Source organism: Phalacrocorax carbo, chromosome 17 (assembly GCF_963921805.1).
Source record: "Phalacrocorax carbo chromosome 17, bPhaCar2.1, whole genome shotgun sequence".
Classification (NCBI taxonomy): domain Eukaryota; kingdom Metazoa; phylum Chordata; class Aves; order Suliformes; family Phalacrocoracidae; genus Phalacrocorax; species Phalacrocorax carbo.
In genome coordinates, this window is record NC_087529.1 from 13,878,073 (window position 1) to 13,886,031 (window position 7,959).

The following is a 7,959-nucleotide window of genomic DNA, read 5'->3' on the forward strand; positions in this document are numbered from 1 at the left end:
TCCAGGGGTGGTGAGTCCCCCACCTCCCTGGGCAGCCTCTTCCAATGCCTGACCACTCTTGCAGGGAAGACATTTTTCCCAATATCCCATCAAAACCTCCCCTGACGCAGCTTGAAGTCCTTTCCTCTCGTTCTATCGCTAGTGACCTGGGAGAAGAGGCCAACCCCCACCTCACTACAACCTCCTTTCAGGTAGTTGCAGGGAGCGATAAGGTCTCCCCTCAGCCTCCTCTTCTCCAGGCCAAACAACCCCGGTTGCCTCAACCTCTCCTCGTAAGACCTGCTCTCCAGAACCTTCACCAGCTTTGTTGCCCTTCTCTGGACACGCTCCAGCGACGCGATGTCCTTCTTGTACTGCGGGGCCCAAACCTGATCCCTCATCAAATTTTCCTTTTTTGGGGTTTTGATTTTTGTTTCTTTCTTTCATTTTTTAAGCACATTCAAAACTATCTTTCCCTTCTAGGTAAAATCATCACATTCAGAGCCATTTCTACACATGAGGACACACACGGGAGATTTCCATCTTTCTCTGAAAACCAGTGTCAGACAAGGAAACACACCGAGTACGGCTTGTGGCGGCAAACAAAACTCCAAACCAAGTGCCTTGTCCCTAATTCTGAAATTTGCCTTGCTGACATTCACAAGTAATCCCTGCTCAAATGCCTAACAAGTCTCTGAATGATAGAGTCACAATTCAGCAAAGTATTAAAAGTATTAAAAGACTTCTTCCTTTCCCAGTTGTTTCCAAAGTGGAGTTGACATCAGATCAATAAATGGGAAACCTCTGAAGGAGGGGGGTGAAGTCACTGCGGTGGGATAAAGCAGAGAGAAGGTGTGGGTGTCACGAGCTAAAGGTGACTGAGGTGTTGCAGCAACAAGAGGGCAGTCCAAGAGGAGTCAATGGGGCGACTGAAGCACAAGGCAAAGGCTACAGAGGTGAAGATCTGCTTTGAGAGGCTGCAGCACAGCTGACCGATGAAGGGAAAATACAGGGAAGTGGTGAGGAAGTCATCAGGTAGCGTTGCCAACGGTAATTGTTTGCTGCAGCCCACGTCCTTGGAAGCAAATGATCACGTAGAGTGCAGCAAGCGGCTGTTGGCAACAGCTCGCATCCGAGTGAGACACCCCCATCGTCAGCTCCTGCACGGAACCTCATGCTTTCAGAGACTGATGGGGGGAAGGTTGTTCTGAGGGAACGATGCTTCCTTTTCTCCAGTCTGCCCTCCTTTTCCCAGCTAATCAGGGATCAAAACCCAAACTCAAGACCACGCAGGCAGTTGGACTCATTGATGAGAGAAAAGGAACAGCTTTCCCCGACTTTCTCTTCCTGCTCCTAGAGCAGCGCTGTCTTCCTTTCTAGACATTCAGGCCCTGATCGTGCTTCAACGGGAGGCAATGGTGGGTTTACACGCCCCAGAGGGGACCTCGAACATCACCATTTGCATAAAACTGGCAGGGTACAATTGCAGTTACGCGTGTGGATGGGCAGAAGCAGCATAAAATGGTCTCTGACGCTAAAAGCAGCACCATGGAAAGCTTAGGAAAGGTCCATCTCTTGACATTCTCTATAAAGACACAGTAAAAGCTCACCTCCTTCTGGAAGCCGCTGCAAGTCATATGAACAACTCCAGAGCTCAGCAAGCACGTGCCATCTGCAGAGACAATGAACGTTGGACAACATTCCATACTCTCACAGTGACGGAAGCACCAGTTTACCTTTTCTTCATCGCAACCTCTGGAAAGGTACAACTGAGTACCCATTTTCTTCATCACATCAATTACAACCTCTTTTAGAAAAGTGATGACTGAGTGTAGAAATTTTATCTCTGGGGCTATCGAGGTGCTGCGCTTTGAGCTTCAGCCCAGAGTCATTTCATTTCATCACCAGCACCACCTCACGGGCTGCGTTACAGAAGCACCCAACCCCCAGACCCAGCCGCCTGTCAGACGGGTGTCACAACAGCACACACTTGGTCAGTACAACGCCATCACAGTTGGGTGGGTGGGGGGTTGGGGTTTTTCGGTTTGGTTGGGTTTTTGCGTGACAAAGAGTGAACAGGAGAACCAATAAATGACATTTGAGCTTGGTTTAAGCTTATCACTACTCAAAGCCATGTAATACCTACCAAAATTATAGGTGCTTGGGTGAAGAAACTGCGCAGGCAGCGGGTAAGAAGGAGGAACTCTCTGACTTAGGCTGCGCTCCTGCACCACAACATCCAGAAGGAGGTTTGGAGCAGTCGTGCTTGTTACAGTGTCCAGTGACCACAGTGCAAAACAGGGGTAGTCCTGAAGGGATTCTTCTGGCCTGAAAGAAAACAAGTGCAGAAGCTAAACGCCGACTTCCCAATGAATTATGGGGAGGGGTACTGAAAACAACTCCATCAAAATCTACCTTAGTGAGCCTGGCATTTGAGCCTGATACCAGCAATTAATGTCAAATACACCCAAATAAGTAGATGGTTTTCCCTGACCGCGTGTATTCACTTGCCAGCTAAAGACTGAGACACTGGTGCCAGGAGATATGACTGGAAAAGACAAGACATTGTTTCTTAGTGGGAGAAAATACAATGCATCTGACATTTTCAAAACACCACTTTCTATTTTGGCTTCATTCTGTTACATCACTCATGAAACACAACACCTTGCTAAGAATCATTTTAAACATTTACACCATAGCAAACATCTCTGTGATAGGTTTCAGTCATACTGCCCCCTTTTCAAGTTCAGATTGTACCCGTCCTAAGCCAAATCAAGCACACAATTATTAGCTAATCAAGTTTTCCATACAGTAAGAGTTGATCAAGAGGTTTAGCAAAAAAAAAACCCCAAACGAATCCCCACAAGTTAGCCTACACAGATATTGAAGACTTTCAGGCTGTGGGTATGGAACAGCATTCATTGCTTGGATTCCAAAACCATTTAGTTTAGAATCACCAAATGCAGACATCAGGAACAAACCTTCATCAACGCTGCCTTCTCTGGCTGCGTGGGTGGGAAAGGTTTCTACAGCCCGACAGCTGAGTAACTTGGTCTTGCTGCCCTGCCCTCTCAAGTGAAAGGCTCCGCCCGTCAGATCCAAACTGTACTTTTCAACACAGGATGCCAAACGCTGCGGAAAAAATCACAGGGGAGAGAAGGGTCATTCTGAGATAAAAGCAGACATTACACCTCAGTAGAAAAGAATGTCCATGTCTAATAGAACATGCGTATTGTTCTCTAGCTCTCCCAGGCGCGTAATCTGATGGCAAAGAGAAACTACATCTGACACGCAAGAGAACTGAGTGTCAAACCGTAACGGGTAAGTTTGGCTGTAAAAGCTTTGCACATTTGCAGAACTGAGCATTTCCCTCACGTTATTGGTTCTGAATGTGTTTTGCAGAATTCCTTGCAACATCAAGGTTTCTTCACAAACCTACATATTTACCTACAGAGAGAGATCTGAAATAATGCGACACATAGGCATGCAAAGCTCTTTGCTCTGTGACTTGATTACAGAACTGATGAACTTAGAGAAGTCACGGCATTACAGCAGCCAAAGCTCCCAGTGCCTGATTTTAATTCCTCCTTCCCCGTAGGCCGCTGTTCCTTTTTTCCATACTACATTGTGTTCTCTTTGGCCTCTTTTTCTTATTCATCGGTTCCCTCCTCGTTGCTCTGTGGCCCGTCCCCATTTTATTGTTGCCTCTCTCTCCCTCTCTCTGGCTTCTTGCCCCTGTTTTTTAAATTCCTCCCTCTCTTCCCTGGTGGCCGTGTGATCTTCAGCCTTTCTCCATCTCTTTCTGCCCAGCTCTCTGTGTCTATTCGTTAATTCTTCCCTCTCTGCCCTGTAGCCTGTAGCTTTTGTCCTTTCTGGCTTCCCCATGTCCCAATTTTAGAATTGTTTCTCTCTTCTTTCTGTATGCATTGTGATTCCTTTGGCTCTCCATCTCCCTTTGGTGTTTTTTCCTCTGGCTCCCTGTGCCTGATTGCTAATTCTCTCCCTTCTCATGCTCTGTACCACGTAGCCCCATGGTTTGTTTTGAGGTGTTCCCTACCCCGGCCCCTTCCCTCCGTCATTGGCTGTCTCGGCTCCCTGTCCCCGTGGCTTCGTTCTTCCCTCTGTGCCCTGTTCTTGTCGCTTTTCTTGTCTTTCTCCATCTCGCTTGGTCCAGCTTCCTGCCCCTATTCTTCTTTCCTCCCTCGCTGTCGTGCTGCCTGCCCCAGGTTCTTTGTGCATTTCCAGCCTGCTCCTCATCGTTCTTTCTTGGTCTCTGTCCTGCTCTTCCCTCATTCTGCTGCCTCTCTTCCCTTCTCTCTGCTGCTTTTATCTCCACCTCCGTCAGGCTCCCTGTCTTTCTCTGGCCGTCCTGTTCCCTGCCTCGTGCCTTCTCACTACACGCACACACGCCCCCCTCCGCCCCGTCCAGCCGCATGCCACTTTTCTCTTCTCTCCTCCTACTGTCCTGTGCCCTGCTCCTTACCTTTGGTGGCCTCCCCCTCTGCCCAGCAGCCCGTCGCTCCAGGAGCCAGGCGACCGACGGTCCGCTCCCTGCCAAACCAGGACAAGCGCGTGCCTTGGTTTAGCCCCAGCTGGCAACTCTGCACCAGGGAGTTGCTTGCTCACTGCACCCGCTATGCTTTTCCCAGCCTCTGTCTGCCTCCTTGCCTGTCCCTGCCTCTGTCTCCTTTTCGGGCTGCACAGTTCTCCAAAGCTTTTTTGGTCTTCTGCCAATACTGCCCTGCACCCCGTCGCCTTCTATGTGGCCTTCCTATACCTCTCCTTTTCTGGCTCCACACCTGCTATTATTTCTTTCTTCCCTATTACTTGTAAAAATTGCATTTCCAGGTCTGCCTCTACCCAGCGACCTATCTCCATTGAAGTGACTCCCTCTGCTCTGCCCCGGTTTGCTCTTCCTACGTCCTTTCTCTGTGGCCATCTATCCATCTCCCTCTCTTGATATTTCACTTCTACCCATGTGGCCAGAACCCCGTTGATTTTTACATTTGCGCTGTCTGTCTACGTTGACTTCCGCATCCACGTTTGTTTCTTCCTGCCTGTCCTCAACTAAATCACTTTTTCAGTTTTGTTTGTCTTCACCGATTTAGTTTGCGGACCTTATTTCTTACTTTTTCCTGTCTGTCCCTTACCCCATTGCTTTTAAAATTCTCTTTCTAGGTTTAGTTTTACGAAGCTGCCAATCCCTAATTTTAAGGGTTATTTGTTGTTCGTGCACCCCATTGCTTTTAAAATATTTTATCAAGGTCACTGTTTATTTTTTTAATAGACCTAAGGTTGGAAGAGACCTGTGATATCATTGAGTCCAGTCATCAACCCCATACTACCATGGCTCCTAAAGCACGTCCTCAAGTGCCTCGTGTACGCATCTTTTGAATGCCTCCAGGGAGGGCAACTGCACCACCTCTCTGGGCAGCCTGTTCCAATACCTGATGACTCTTCAGGTAAAGAAATTTTTCCTAATACCCTATCTGATCATTCCCTGATGGAACTCGACACCATTTCCTCTTGTCCAATCGCTAGCTCATTGGGAAAAGGAACCTACACCCAGTTCACTACAACCTCCTTTGAGCCTTCTCTTCTGCAGACTTAAACCACCCCAGTTCCCTCAGCCGCTCTTCATAAGGCTTGTTTTCCAGACCCTTCCCCAAGCTTTGTTGCCCTTCTCTGGACATACTCCAACTACTCAATGTCCTTTTTGTACTGAAGGGCCCAAAAGGGAACACGATACTCAAGGTACGGCCTCACCAGTGCCAAGTCAGGGGTACGATCACTTCCCTACTCCTGCTGGCCACACTATTTTTGATACAAGGCCCCATCGGCCTCCTTCCCAACCCAGGCAGACTGCTGCCTCACATTCAGCCGGCTGTCAACTGGCACCCCCGGGTCCTTCTCTGCCACACAGTTTTCCAGCCGCTATTCCCCAAGCCTATTGCATCGGGTCGTTGTGACCTGAGCACGGGACCTGGCACTCAGCCTTGTTAATTCTCATAGAGCTGATGTCAGGCCATGGGTCCAGCCTGTCCAGATCCCTCTGCAGAGCCTTCCTACCCTCAGACAGATGAACACTCCCGGCCAACTTGGTATCATCTGCAAACTTACTGAAGGCACACTGTCCCCTCATTCAGATCATTGATAAAGACATGGAACAAGACTAGTCCTAAAGTTGACCCCTGGGGAACAGCGCTCATGACCAGCCACAAATTTGATTTAACTTCTTTCACCACTACTCTTGGGGCTCAGCCATCCAGCTAGTTTTGTACTCAGCAAAGAGTACACCTGTCCAAGCTAGGAACCACCAGCTTCTCCAGCAAAATGCTGTGGGAGACAGTGTCAAAGGCTTTACTGAAGTACAGGTAGATAACATCCACGGCCCTTCCCTCATCCACTGGGTGGGTCACCTGGTCATAGAAGGAGACTGGGTTGGTCAGGCAGAACCTGCCTTTCAAGAACCTGTGGTGTCTGGGCCTGATCCCCTGGTCATCCTGTACATGCCTGGTGAATGCACTGAAGGTGACCCATTACTACCCTGGTGATAAACAGCCAGTCTACTAGAGACTGAGGCCAAGAAGGCATCAAGTACCTCAGTCTATTCCTCAGTGGCAGCATTCCCCACCCCGGCCCCAGTAGAGGATGGAGATTCTCTTTGGCTCTCTTTCTGCTGTTAGCATATGTGTAAAAGCATGTTTTGTCATCTCTAACAACAGTGGCCAGTTGAGTTCTAGCTGGGCTTTTGCCTTCCTGGTTTGCTCTCCGATTGGCATAACAAGCTCTGTGTTCTGTTCCTGACTTGCCTACCCGGTCTTCAAAAGCAGTAAACTCTCCTTTCCCCGCACCCCCCACCGAGCCACCGCAAAAGCTCTCTGTTCAGCCAGGCCTGTCATCTTCCTGCCCATTTGTCTTACTACACACGGGGACAACCTGGTTCTGTACCTTCCAGATTTCCTTCTTGAACGTCCAGCCTTCCAGGACCCCTTAGCCCTTCAGGACTTCCTCCCAAGGAACCCTTTTAACCAGCGTCCCGAAGAGTCCAAAGCCTGCCCTCCGCAAGTCCACGGTATAGATTTTGCCAGCCCCCCTTCCTTATTTTGCCAGGCATCAGGAATTCCATCAGGGTGCAGTCGCTAGGCACAAAATGGCTTCCAACCCCCCCATCTCCCACCAGTTCTTCTGTTTCTAAAGAGCAGGTCAGTCAAGGCACCTCCCCAGTAGGCTCGTTTACCAGCTGCATCAGGAAGTTACCTTCCACGTGCTCCACGAACCTCCTAGACAGTTTCCTCTGCTGCGTTTTCTTTCCAGCAGACATCTGGTAAGTTCAAGTGCCCTGTGAAAATAAGGGGTAGCAATTGGGAGAGTTCTGCCAGCTGCCTGTAGAATTCTTCAGCTACTTCTTCATTACAGTCAGGTGGTCTACAGCAGACCCCCAGCTGGATACCTGCCTCGTTGGCCTTTCCCCTCATCCTTACCCATAAGCCATCAACCTCATCCTCCCAATCATTGAGCTCTCTACAGCCAAAACAGTACGTAACATACAGAGCCACCCCACCACATCTCCTTCCTTGCCTAACCTTTCGTAAGAGATTAGAGCCATCCGTCACAGCACTCGAATCGTACGAGGCATCCCACCGCATCTGGTGAGAAACCGTACTAGGAGCAGCTAAAGTCACTTGGTTTATTAAGCCTAGAGACAGGGAGACCTCATCTCCCTCTGCAGCTTCCTCACAAGGGGTGGAGGACGTGCCAATCATTTTTCTCCGGTGACCAACAATAGGACCTGAGGGAACGGCAGGAGGATGGGCCAGGGGAGGTTTAGGGTGGGTATTAGGAAAAGGTTTTTCACTCAGAGGGCCACGGAACATGGAACAGGCTCCCCAGGGAAGCAGGCACAATGCCAAGCCTGACAATAATCAAGCAGCACTAGGGCAACACCATTGGAGGCGTGGGGTGAATTTGGGGTTGTCC

At 49.4% G+C, this 7,959-nt stretch overlaps 1 long non-coding RNA gene across 1 annotated transcript; it reads right to left on the bottom strand.

The window, feature by feature from the left end:
• Nucleotides 1–847: 847 nt before the first annotated feature.
• Nucleotides 848–3,386, bottom strand: LOC135316070 (uncharacterized). The gene is made up of 3 exons (XR_010375513.1): nucleotides 2,395–3,386; nucleotides 2,126–2,307; nucleotides 848–1,651 (listed from the first exon to the last, which is right to left on the bottom strand). It is a non-coding gene; the product is annotated as an uncharacterized LOC135316070 (long non-coding RNA).
• Between the last annotated feature and the right edge of the window lie 4,573 nt (nucleotides 3,387–7,959).